At 42.1% G+C, this 13,550-nt stretch overlaps 1 protein-coding gene across 3 annotated transcripts in view; it reads left to right on the forward strand.

The window, feature by feature from the left end:
* snx29 (sorting nexin 29) overlaps positions 1-13,550 on the forward strand; it is a 202,801-nt gene that overhangs the window by 25,386 nt on the left and 163,865 nt on the right. The window lies entirely within an intron of this gene.

Consider the following 13,550-nt stretch of genomic DNA (forward strand, 5'->3'; position numbering starts at 1 on the left):
ATGGAAGTGGAACATATGTACTGGTTTGATGTATGTATGTATAAATAACAAAAAATAACAGAATTATTTCTAAATAAATAATAAATACAAAGCAAAAGGCATATAAATGCAGTCACTGGCTCAATGAGCGGCTCAAGAAGGTCACAACATAAATAATGAACTCATTCAGTCCCAGCCATTTTTCCAAAGACAACCCGTTCACTACCGGCCATTTTAGACGATTTTGACTGATCTTTCAAGGCACACAGAATACTGTGTTCTATGGCTATGTGGAACCTACCAAAAGAAAGCTTAGACTCGGCAGTAGAACATGGGTCAGTTTCAGGAAAATATCAGTTCTCCCACTAAAAAAAGGGAGAAAACCAGCTTTTTTTGAAAAGATACATTTCAAGCATAACTTTCACTTTGCTTTTAAAATAAACACATAAACAACACAAAAAAGGGTTGTTTTACATCAACATAACTATTTACAAATATAACACCATAAACTATTTACACTTTTCATATTTGGAACTGAACCGCGTGTGTGCGCACGTGTGTGTGCGTGTGCATGTGAACATTTCCCTACAATGCGTAACCTTCTGCACGCTACACTTCTCCACGTTCTTCCACTTCCTCCTTGCTGGCATATGTTTTTTTTCATTTAAATTGACATGCCGAGCTCTTATGAAATGCACTTCTGCCACTTTGTGACTGTTTTTATGGCTTAAAACTGCTCTAAAATTGACATCCATTAGTGTGCAGTTGCATCGTCACCTCTTTTTGCCTCTTGTGCAAAAAAATGCAAAGATGTCTTTGGAATTTGGTGTTCAGGATTATAAAAATGTATAAATACATCTTTGGTATTGAAAGAGTTAATGGTGACTGTGCAGGCCACAACTTGTCCACAAGTGTTTTGGAGTTGCTGGATTGTGTTTTTGCTGAGTTTTGATTAATTCGCTTGTGTCACCAAGTTTCACCTCGGTTTCCGGGTCATGTGATTGTTATTAGCAACTGTTGCTAAGTAGTTGTTGTTTGTTGTTGTTCAGTGGCGAGTAAACGGGTTATACCACTTATCCTCGACTCCAATCTTATTCTGAATCACATTTCCACATTTGGTGACCCTCAGTGTGAGTAATATGTAGACTGACCGCAATGACAACAGCGTGGCTGTACCGGTGTAATGACGACACGTGTGCCTTCATCGAGGTTTGCCACATAGCGCTACTGCGTATGCGTGTAACAGGAGAATCTACCAAATGTGCATCCCTTTTGAAGGAATATTTTCACTTGAGTACAATGTTTTCACTTAGTAATGCTATATGGTGAATTTTGTCATGTACGATATGTTTTAAGCTGCAATGTGTCGTGTCAATACGCGTTTACTCTAGAAGCGATTAAACAATGATATTTACAATGGTATTCACGTTAACATGTCAAAAATGTAATTAAATAGTGTTTTGTGCTTACACATTTGTTCGATAGCTGCAAAGCCATTTGAAATACACACTAAATCCACATGCTACGGGATGCACAACTCTATGAGGGCAAACGTCTCGCCACACCGGCGTCGCTTGATGCTAACGAGGCAACTAGCGTCGGGGCTATCTACGCCGCGACGGTTAAGTTGCCCGACTTTTGGCAACATAGCCCATGCATGTGTCTCAGCACACCGAAGCCCATTTCCGACTGCAAGGAATAAAAATGTAGTGGCTTTGAAACCGTGACTTTTTCATACCATGGTATACCTTGAAACCGGTAACTGGTCCAGGTCTAGTTCAGAATTACGTGAACTTAAACTGAAACAAGCTGTAATAAACTGTTATTTATTTGTGCTGTAGGTATTGAATATTTTAGTAATTCCTTTGATTAATCGAGTAATTGGATAAAACATATTTTTGCCTTGTTAAAGAGCAATTATAAATACAGTCAAACCTGTGTTAGCGGCCACCTGTATATAACGGCCACCTGCCTATAGCGGCCACTGAAAAATCCCCCGCAGAAAATGTGCGTGTTATAGACCCTGTGTATAGCAGTCACCTGTCTAACGCGGCCAGCGGCCACCCATTTTGTATCCCTTGGTCAATATCTGACCGCATATAGCGGCCAAAATGCCGACTCAAGCAGAAGCTTCATGCACGAAAAAGTTTCGTTTTTTTAGCAACGAAACCGTCGTGTGTAGACTTTAATTACTGAGTCCTAGCTCGACATAAAAAAAGCCGTCTTTTTACTTTGCAATGCCGCCCTGAAACGATTCAATGACGTCCAAAACGGTAATCTTCCCACTTTGCAATGCCGTGAATAGATTCTAAAATAGCCAAAACACCTGAATAAAACATCTAAAATATCACTTAATTGCCGACTAATTAGAGATTAGAAGCCCATTCAATAAGAAAGGAGCGATGGTATTGCTTCGCACCTCCTCTGCACTCAATTGTTCACGCACACACCCATTCATGACTGCTTCACGCGTATCCTCTACATATATCCTTTCTTGCTTTTAAAATTGTGTTTCAAAAAAAAATCAAAGATGGAAATTTGTGACGTTCTGCAGGACAGGAGCGAGCATGCCCTGTCCTGCGCTCTTATTTGGCGGGCTGTGCCTTCTCCGGGGAGGAAGAGGCAGCCGCTTCATGCCTGGTGGCCGCGCAACTGCGGTAAATTAACATTTGTGGCGGATAAAAGGCCAGTGCCGTCGAATGTGCGGCGCTGGTTCATTGTTGTTATTGATATTACTAGTTTCCTCACCGGAGCTGTTACCTAGTTTTACTTACCTGTTTATGTGTAAACAGAGCGTTTTCCCCTGTGTCTGTTGGTTTTGCTTCAGTCTTTTTGTGAATACATGTTAATATGTGTGTGCACAAATTCAAAATGGCCGGCAACCTGTCTATAGCGGCCACCTGTCTGTAGCGGCCACTTTTGCCGTTTTCCTTCAGTGGCCGCTATAGACAGGTTTGACTGTACACAATAGAAAATAAAACATTTGACTCAATAACGAACAACCAATTGGTTTCATTTTTTAGATAATAGTTTTATTTCTTAGCTTCGCATAGGAACAAACTGTATTTTTTGGGGGTTTGATGGACTACATAATGATGGTTTGTAGATTTACTGAAAAAGGAGATAAATAGTCATTACGAGGACTAAATTACATCTTACAGTACATTGATGGCTGTAAACGTATGAACCATAAACTTAGACAGGCAAATAATTTCTACTAATATTAGATTAATAATATTCTTTATAAGATTTTGAGTTTTTGCAGTGTTCAAGCTAAAATTACGACACCTACTACAGTATAGTGGAGCACATTAGGATAGGAGTCACACACGTCTTTGTTCCGTTACGCAGTATAGCTCGAAATGACCAGCTACTGATTAGTGAGCTAAAATGTTTTCAGTTTTTAAGTCTTTAACTCACTGCCCTGTCTTTTTGCAGATTAAATAAACCCTGTATGACGTCATGTTAACCTTAACGGCAAACCACTGTAATAAAGTAACCACTAGGGATGTCCGATAATATCGGTGGGCCGATATTATCTGGCCCGATATTGGCATAAAAATGTAATATCGGTATCAGGTTTTTTCCCTATAATGAAAACCACACAACCGACAGCAGTTGTAGTGAAGAGAAACCTAGCTCTCCACACGGATAATGTTATGTTAGTATGGTATATTAACTTTAACCTCACTGATTTGCGCTACATTTTTATTTTACCTTGTCTCGGATCTTGTGCTGCAACATGGAAGATGTGCTGCTATGGTATGTAAGTGCCGCGTTACAATGGATACACGTTGCACTGTTCAACTTGTTCTTTAGCCTGAAATGCTCCCACACTTTCGACATGTTCTCTTTTTTTATATTTTGTTTTCCTTCTCTATCATCGTCATTGCCGTTTTCCCTCACCTCTTCCACCTTCGCGCTCCTTCAAGCAAACATCTGCTCCTTCCTCTGCGTACACGACGTGAAAATTCTTCCATTTTTTTGTAAAGGAGGTACTCGAATTACTCGAAGAATCGTTTCACCCCTATTACTTAGACGAAACGTCCCAAATGAGATACCTCTTAAAGGCCTTTCCTCTGCATTTCCTGTGATTTCAAGTGGGTGAATCACTCACTCAGTGTTACATCAGCCAAACAAGCCAACATCCTCAGTGTTGAGCAAACCCATGTTGCAAAGCAAAAGGTGTATTTTCATTTTCATCCGTTTTAGGATTCCCATCTTCTCTAAATCTACAGTTCTCCTTGTGAGAACTATTAGCTGTTAGCTTCATTCATGATCAACTAAAAATGACCAACACAAACACCCGACAGGAATATCATGGTTTTACTGAGTGTCTCTGGTATTAACTGTAATTGCGTAAAATGATTTGCAGTGGAAGTCGGTATTGATGTGCTGTTTGCAAAATAAGCACACAGTTTCACACGGATAATATCGACGAACTACAGGTACTTCGGAAATCCAATAACAATCGTTCCCAGGATTTCATTAACGTGGGATGCACCTCGAACGACTTTTTTTCTTTGGACACACACGAGCTGCAAAGCTAGGCTTTATTTATGGGGCCAAATTACTCCACGTGAATAAGTTAATTATGTATTTATATCTCAAAATCATGTGGTGTCCAAATCGTCTTGATTGCTATCACTGACGTAAACGTTTTGTGACTGGAAGGTTTTATTTGCTACTATTTTTCATGCACTTAACATTGTACAGTTGGTACAGTTCTTTTCACGTGTTTTTTATGATGTGGTGCTTCTTCAACACTGCAAAAAAATAAGCACGTTTTGAGTGTACTCACCTGTTTAACTGTTTGTTTTTAAAATGATTGATGTACATATTATGATTAGTCCACTCTGGAAAGGGAACAGTTCAAATAAATAATGAAGTTATTTATCAAATGATTATGATATTTACTGTATATTTAATATCATATTAACGCTGCAATTGGCTGGCAACCAGTTCAGGGTGTACCATTCCTCTCGCCCAAAGTCAGCTGGGATAGGCCACAGCATACCCCCGTGACCCTGACGAGGACAGAGAATGAATGAATGAATGATATTTACGGTATGCCCATGATATGCATGCAAACTTTTGAGCCCAAATATGAATAGCTTATTGAGAATGAATTGCGTGATGAAGCTGCTATGTTGATGACTATATTGTGCTACATCACTGTTGTAAACATTAACAGTCAAGCTTGTTACCAGTGAGCGAGTCACCACACAATTATTTGTTGAAGGAGCGTCTGTTTTCTACAACCCGTCATTGCACCTTGATGCGTCTTCCTTTGTCTAACATTACACAAGTGGCCACCAACAGTTTCCCCTGAAAGGGATTTGAGTCACCTCTCCATCTCCAATTGATTGCTTCCTTGCTGCTAGGATTCGGTTGTGGACTGAGCCCTTTAAATAGAGGATTAGTCATCCTTCAGTGGTCTAAAAAGAAAGCCACAACATGTTTTCTTTCACATGGCAGACTGCTATAAGTCGAGTGATCAACGAGAATTGATCGATGTCAGAGTGACTCCAGTTAAGTGAGTCGGACCTGCGCACGTTTATTGTTTTATTTTGCTGCTAAGATCTCATTGGTTTTCTCGCAATCGCTGCGGTACTATGTTGTTGTGTCTAATTCGAAGAAGGCCGCATAGATGATTGATTCCTTGATTGTCTGGACATTGTGAGGTCATTGATTTGTCGCCGCACGAGTTAGGACATGCTTACTGAATAGGCTGCCCAGAGAGAAAGTGAATTTGAAACCAAACAGAAGCTGTGATCCGATTGTAACGTAAAAATTGTATTCCGCATTAGTTAGAGTAGCACAAGCTATGATACTACCACAATACTGTATTTTGCCAGCGATAAAATACAATGCAATACAGGCGGTCTTTTGTTTATGAAGTAGTTACATTCCTATGACCATTTTAAGTGTACGTCGGATCCCTTTAGTTGGCTTGCACACTGGACATGGAATAACAAAAAAGAACAAAAGAGACATTGTCCTTCCCCAGCGTAGCTACGCATGATTATGTATTCTTCTGCTGTGCATGTAACTAGCACTCCAGTCAGTCTCGTATTTACGAACCAAACCGCTTAGGTTGAAACTTAGTTTTTAGATAGATAGATAGATATACATAGATGTAGTTACGTACGTACTTAGGTAGTTTGTTGATCCCCAAGAGAAATTCACATTTCCAGCAGCTCTGCAAAAATGTCATAATGAACTTAATCACTTAAATCACAAAATGAAATTAAACAACCCAGGCAAGAAAATGAAAGACAAGAAAAAGAATAAAAATCAATAAACAAATAAATAAATATGGGACAGATCACGTCAAATTTGTAGTGCAAATAATAATAATACATCATAATCGTAATACATCAAAGTGTAATAATTCCAGGCCTGTGTGTGTTTTTATCGCTCCCCCTCTGTTGTATTGAAAAGCCGCATGCCGTGGGGGAGGAATGATCTGCTCAGTCTATCAGTGGAGCAGGGTAGTGATAGTAATCTGCCACTGAAACTGCTCTTCTGTTGGGAGATGATGCTGTGCATTGGATGATGCTGGTTGTCCATGATGGAAAGGAGCCTCCACAGTGTCCTTTGCTCTGTAGGACTGTCCTGCTCAGTGCGAAGGACAGAGCCTGCCTTTCTCACCAGTTTGTCCAGGCGTGTGGCGTCCTTCTACTTGAGGCTGCTCCCCCAGCACACTACTGCATAGAGGAAGACACTTGCTACCACAATCTGGTAAAAGATCTGTAGCAGCTTCTTGCATACATTGCAGGGCGCCAACCTTCTGAGGAAGTACAGACGGCTCTGCCCTTTTCTGCACAGAGCATCTATGTTGGCAGTCCAGTCCAGTTTAACACCCAGATGCACGCTCAGGTATTTGTAGGTGTGAACCACCTCCACACGGTCACCTTTAATGAGAACAGGTACTGGCTGTGTCCTGTTTCTCCTAAAGTCCACCACCATTTCCCTGGTCTTGGTGGTGTTGAGGTGCAGGTGGTTTGTGTCGCACCAGTTGACAAAGTCCTGGATCAGTTTTCTGTACTCATCCTCCTGTCCATCCCTGCTACATCCCACGATGGCCGTGTCGTCTGCCTACTTCTGTATATGGCAGAGCTCAGAGTTGTACTGAAAGTCGGACGTGTACAGGGTAAACGGAACAGGAGAGAGTTCCCTGCGGTGCCCCAGTGCTGCTGGTCACAGTGTCAGACCTACAATTCCCCAGTCACACGTACTGAGGTCTGCCAGTCAGGTAGTCTGTGATCCATGCCACCAGGTGTGATCCTACTCAGGAGCTGAGGCTGGTTGGTGTTAAAGGCGCTGGAGAAGCCCAAAAATATAACCCTCACAGTACCACTGCCTCTGTCCAGGTGAGCCAGAGATCGGTGGAGCAAGAAGATGATGGCGTCCTCAACTCCCACTTTCTCCTGGTGTACAAACTGCAGAGAGTCGAGTGCGCGGAGGGTCTGTGGCCTCAGCAGCTGTTCCATGGTCTTCATCACATGCGATGTCAGGGCTACCGGCCTGAAGTCATTCAGCTCACCAGGATGTGGTCTCTTTGGGACTGGAACGATGCAGGACTTCTTCCACAGCTGTGGAACCCTCCCCAACCCCAAACTCAGGTTGAAGATAAGCTGTAGAGGATCTTCCAGCTCCAATACGCAGGCTTTCAGAAGTCAAAGTGATACTCCATCCGAGGGGGGGGATGAGGAGAGGTGTCCCTTTCCATGCTGGTGACTTGTATGGGGGCAGCTGTGTGTGGGATGGGCTGGTCAAACCTGTTAAAAACCTGGATTAACTGGTTTGCCTTCCTCACATCCCCCTCAATGTGGGCACCTCTCTTTGAGCTACAGCCCGTGATGGTCTTCATTCCCTGCCACACCTCCTTCATGTTGTTCTTCTGCGTCCTCGCTTCTAGTTTCATTCTGTACTGCTCCTTTGCTGCCCTTCGCTGGACTCTTAGTTCCTTTTGTACCTGCTTAAATGCTTGTGTGTCACTGTCTCTTCAGGTTCAGAAGGTGTTTGATGTCACTTGTTATCCTGGACTTGTTGTTAGCAAAGCAGCGTACAGTTCTTACTGGCACAACAACACGCATGCAGAAGTTGATGTAGTCTGTGGTGCAGGTGACCATTTCATTTATAATGTCACTGTGGGGGCTCTGCAGTGCATCCCAGTCAGCGGTCTCGAAGCAGTCTATCAGAGCGTACTCAGCCTCAGCGGACCACTTCCTGAATGAGCGTGTGGCTATGGGTAACTTTGTCACTTTTGGTGTATAGTGAAGTTTGAGCAGGACCAGGTTGTGGTCTTGTTTCCCCAGTGCAGGTAGGGGGGCAGCACTGTATGCACCGTTGATTTTTGCATACATTAGGTCTATAGTTCTGATGCCACTGATGTTACAGCCCACATACCGGTAGAAGGCAGTCAGTGTTCTGTCAAGTGTCACATGATTGACAGGACCTTCCTGTGCAGCAATTGTGCTATATGTGAGATATTTAAAAGCTGTTCTATACGACGATATTCATGTCAGTGAATTGAAAACTAAGGGAGTATTGCTTTAGACCATTGATTCACAACTGCTGGGTCACAGAAAAACAGTTGTGTAATGACCGGATGTCCATGAATGCACCTCGTGTTTGTGCTATTTTGCTTGCTACGCCACCATGGTCCAAGCATGCCATGCTTATGGCCGATTTGGCCAAGCTTCAGCGGAAGGGGACAGGCATCGAGCGTGGACTTAAAATTGTGGGATATATTGGCGCTGACCAGTGACGTCAACCACACGGTTAACTTTGACGGTGCCGTTAAGTAACGACGCGACTAACCATCTTTTGAACAACGCATATTTATTGGTTGGTTAGCTAACGGCGGGTTAAGAATTTAACCGGTGGTTAGGGGTTAACCAGTGGTTAAAACAACCGAGTTTTGAACAACCGGGCCCAGGAAGATGGCGAGATATAATGCTTGCAACACGTTAGAAAGTTAGCGCCCTCTAAAATTAGCTGCATCATTGTTGCAAACAGACGCTTAAAATATAAGACATAAGAGGTTTTACTTGAAAAATTTTGTCAGTTTGGGTCGCCACTTCTATGACTCAGCTATGTTAAGTGCATGGAATCGTGCCCTTCCCTGGCCCACCTCTTACAATCGTGCTAAAGGAAGGGAAGTACGCTGAATTCAAGCGCGGATCAGAGCACTCACACTTGGAAAACGTGCCAGACTTTAGGTGTGAAGTGGACCCGAGCATGGTACAATTGGCCTAATGTGAGTACGCCATACAATGAAATGTTTAATTGAAAAAAATATACCTTTGTGTCCAAAAATTATTCACACAACAACAAAATGATGTCAAAAGTCCAATAAACAACAGTCGCTGAAGAGATTCAGTACCAGAAATGGATTGTCCTTCATAAAAATTGTTATCGGCAACATCTAATTGGTTTGCAAAGCTTTCATTTTGCTGTGCTTTTCATCCACTCTCTTTAATTGTAAACTTAGCATTTTCCCTGATATTCTATGCATTATCACGGCCCAGAATGTAGCCAGTTGTAACAGATGGCTCAACGGCTCCAAGAGGACAGTGCAGCAGCTGATGGAGCTTTTAATATGTGATGATTGTCTGCGTTCGCATGGAACATTTTAATGGAGCGAAGACAGTGGGCGAGGTGGAGATGGCCTCTCGCCCGCCTCGCTCTACCTGCAGGTGACTGTGACACGCAATGCGCATCTTGCAGGCGAGTCGCACAGATTCACAAATCCCATTCTATTCGTCAATGGCTAAATCTCAAGTGCCGTTTTTCCTCCTCAGCCAAATCTGTCTCGATCAATAGCGAATATAAATACCACCAAAGGAGCAGCTAGCCACTGAATAGACTCTGGAAGCTGTCAGTATCATTCAATGTAAGAGGCTACTGGCATTGGATGCTATCTGTATCACAGTCTTTTGTCATTCTCTTGCACGGATGAGGGATACTTTTACAAAATGTGACATTGAGCAGCTTCATGTTAACATTAACTCTGCAGTTTTGCACAGCTTTAGAGGCACATTTTTGACAAAAATGTGTGTTGAATTCCTAACACAATCTTCAGGGCATTTCATGTTTGAGTTTGCCTTACACACTGGGGATATAATAGATGCCCTGCTGATTTTTTTTTTTTTAAAGACACAAATAATACAGCATTATTATGGTGAGTTTATTGAAACAATAATCCAGAAAAAAAAAATTTTAATAAAGGTTATAAATTATTTGTATTTCATCCCCCAAGCGAAATGTGACTTACTACTAGATAGAGAAACCCTTATAGGCATGCACAGAGGTGAGACATTTATTGTAGTTAGTCACCAGGGTTGCGCACATTTCACATCTCATGAGAATTTTAGTCTACTCCTCTTTACAGATACTCCCCAACTCCTAAAGGTTTCAAGGTTGTTGCTTGAAGTTTCATCTCCCTCTACAGATTTTCTATAGGATTAATGTAATTTCCGTTGTATAATACGCTACTTTTTTCTCACACTTTGAACCCTGTGGCTTGCACAAATTGATGGCTAAAAACTACATTTCCTGTGATGCTTAGAGTGCAGGAAGTAGTGATGTGGACGAGTGAAGTGGAAGCTAATATCACTCTTTGAAGTCTTATGCAGCGATCGTGTTTTGATCTAACAACATCTTAAAGTAAGTTTAATCAAGGGTAGTAATACAAAGTTTCTGTTTGGACTTGCTCAAATCGCCAACCCTCCACTATCACCAACGGGTCTCGAAAGGCGGGACTACTCCTTGATGAAGAGTATAGCTCAAGCTAATTGGCTAATTTGCCTTGAGAAAAAAGTGACTCAAAGAGCCACAACGAAAGAGCGAGAGTGACTGACAAAGTGTGTGACAAAGGAATTATGAGGTTATTCAATTGTGATGCTGAAGAAGACACCTTTAGTAGTTTTAGTTCCCAGGAGGAGGATGATGACTGTGATGAATGGCTTCTTTGGTAGGCTACTGTTTAACTAGTTAAGTTACACGCACTGTTCGACACTGTTTGGGAAAAACAGATTCATTTAATTAAAAGTTAAAAACACTTTCTGTGTAACGTCTTTCTGTGTACTAAATAACCCATGTTACGACGTGGACACCTGCGGCTTATAGACTGGTGCAGCCTGTGTTTGTACAAATCTTTTTTTTTTTTTCTTTAAAGGGGACCAATGTTTCTTTTCTGACCTGTAAATGTTGTTACAATGTTGTATTCTTGTGTTAGACAATGCCAACGCGCCAGATAATGAGGTTTGCGCATTTGGAAGTGAGACCTGAAAGCAGTTTTGGACGGCTCTGCCAGTTTGAGTTTTTAAAAAAATTTCCAATGATTTCAATGCAACTCGGACTTTCTTATATGGTCATGCCCAGGCAAGCGCTGTAGGCTTGCTCTCCTCTGTTCACCGTTAGCACGTATGGCTCCCAGGAAATGTTTGTTCGTGTGTGCCTAAAGAGGCAAGCATCAGGCAGAAAGCTTGATTAGATTTGCTGATTCCTGGCCTGCAAGAGCAAAATATGCTCATCCGTCAACGGCACTTCACACGGGACTGTTTTGTCAACATGGGCCAATACGAAGCTGGACTATCTACCAAACTGTTGCTGAAGTCCGACACCATTCCAACGTTCCAACAATTTATCGGTGTCCTAACTGTGTTCATTTTATGTAAGTAATCGGGCAAAAGGTCCTTGGGAGTGCTTGGGAGTGTGACCAATCACACCTGGAGGAGAAAGCGTTCTGTGCGGGCTATTGTGTGTCGCTGCTTTATAGGAGTCCAGATCTTAAGAGAAAGGCCTGACGTTAGTATGATAGGTCCCCTTTAAATTTAGTGGGTGCAGCTAATATACTGGTGTGCTCTATAGTCCAGAAGTTCCGGTAAGTGGTTAGGCCACTTACCGGATCTTAATGTGCTTCTTCTTGAGCTACTCCTGTTTTGCTTTGGTCATTTGTTTTTGGTCATGGAAGACCCATCCACGACACATCGTCGGTGTTCTGGCTGAGGCCCTGAGGTTCTCATTCAACATTATAAGGTGCACGGAACGTTATTTCCATCTCCATGTTTGACAGTAGGAAACGTGTTCTTGCAGGCATATTTAACATTGATCTGCCTCCAACCACAGCGACTCCTCTGACCACATCGCATTTCCCAAGCCTTCTTTGAGTCATTCAGGATTTTATTAGCAAACTTCAGACAGGCTTGTACATGTGCTGCCATGAGCGGGGGGGACCTTGCGGAGACTGCAGGATCTCAGTCCATTAAAGCAAAGCGAGTTACCAATGCTTTTCTCGGTGACTGTGATCCCAGCTCCTTCGAGATCATCAACAAGTGCCTGCTGTGTAATACTGTAGTAGGCTGATTCCCTCCTGATACCCCACAAGGTGAGATCGTGCATGGAGCTCCAGAGCTCCATTTCTTCAAGGTTGGCAGGTCTGTTACAGTTTTTTTAATGTAAAGGATAAAAAAAAAATAACGCAAACATAAACATTTTTGACTGGTCATATTCTTTCGTAGAAAATCAGCTGGGGCTTAAATAGTTATTTCCCTGACCGCATATTCGAGGCAGAGAGCAAATAGAATTCAGCAGACATACTGTAGATTCAACTTTTCACTTTGTGAGTTGCTCACACTCAGCAGCTCTGACATACAGTAGGCTACAAGTGAGCTACTGTATTATTCACACACCTAACCAAATATAACATGAAAATGTAAGGCCCTTGCTCACATGTAATGTAAGCATGCCAGCCCACACTCAACAAATGGAACCCATACAGCACATCCTTATTTATTCGATTACACGTCTGCCAGGAATTTTCTAGTAGTCAAATCCAATACAACACCAATATTAATTGGATGCCTCACATTCAATATTTTGACAGGATGTCTGTGAGGCTGATGACTTTTCTACACGTGACATGACAATCATCACCTATGGTGACACATTTACTTTTCATCATACTCAGCAACACCACTGTGGTATGATTCGGAAAACACTGAGTTGGTGTTAAAACAACATTCGGCGTTTGTGTTTACAACTCAGCTCGAGAGTCTTGCTCGATTTAAAATGATTTAAAAACACAGTAATGATCTCAGCCGGAGGGTTTGGCACCCCTGTCCTAGATTGTAGGCATTCACTGAGCCTGTCTTTTGAGTGCTATTGTTGTTGGAGTTCCAAATTAATGTAGTACAGGAAGTGACGACGGGGGCTTCAGAACTGAGTTTCAACTTTGCGTGGGTAACGGCTGCCACTGTAGCCCGTGTTTGGATTCTTGTAATTCAAATCTTCAATAAAAGTCTGTGCTTGTGTGTCTCACCGAACATTACAGTAACATTACTGACACCGAGTGACCAGTGTTGAATACTACGTATCAGCATCTTTGAATGCGCCTTTTGAATGCCATATATTTGTATTTTAGCCATTGTTTTGCTTGAAAATGCTTCATTTACGCAACAATTGCTTAAATATGCATATTTTTTTTACTAATAATATACCGAAACTGCATTATTTATCAATTCAGTTCTGAAAAACTGTGAGAAAGTGAAGCCGCGAAA

The sequence above is a fragment of the Dunckerocampus dactyliophorus genome, chromosome 2, assembly GCF_027744805.1.
Source record: "Dunckerocampus dactyliophorus isolate RoL2022-P2 chromosome 2, RoL_Ddac_1.1, whole genome shotgun sequence".
Taxonomy (NCBI): Eukaryota; Metazoa; Chordata; class Actinopteri; order Syngnathiformes; family Syngnathidae; genus Dunckerocampus; species Dunckerocampus dactyliophorus.